Source organism: Arachis ipaensis, unplaced genomic scaffold, assembly GCF_000816755.2.
Source record: "Arachis ipaensis cultivar K30076 unplaced genomic scaffold, Araip1.1 Aipa1071, whole genome shotgun sequence".
In the NCBI taxonomy this organism is placed as follows: domain Eukaryota; kingdom Viridiplantae; phylum Streptophyta; class Magnoliopsida; order Fabales; family Fabaceae; genus Arachis; species Arachis ipaensis.
This window is the reverse complement of record NW_015496023.1, coordinates 14525-14793: the sequence shown is the minus strand read 5'-3', so window position 1 is coordinate 14793 and position 269 is coordinate 14525.

Here is a 269-nt window from a genome sequence, read left to right as displayed (position 1 = left end):
TTCTACACCTATCTATATATATATATATGAAAAAATTTATGATGATTTGAATTGAAATTTTGTCTTTCTAAAATTTGTTATTTATCTCTTCTACACAATTATATTGTAAAGAAGAATTGAATTTGTTCCATTTAAATTATACTCCTTATAAATTCTTGAATTAATGAGTAATAATTTTTTTTGTATTATATTATATCTTGTAATACTAATAAGTATATTAAATAACATGACCAAAACATTAAATGAAAAGAAAATACCTTTAGTTAACA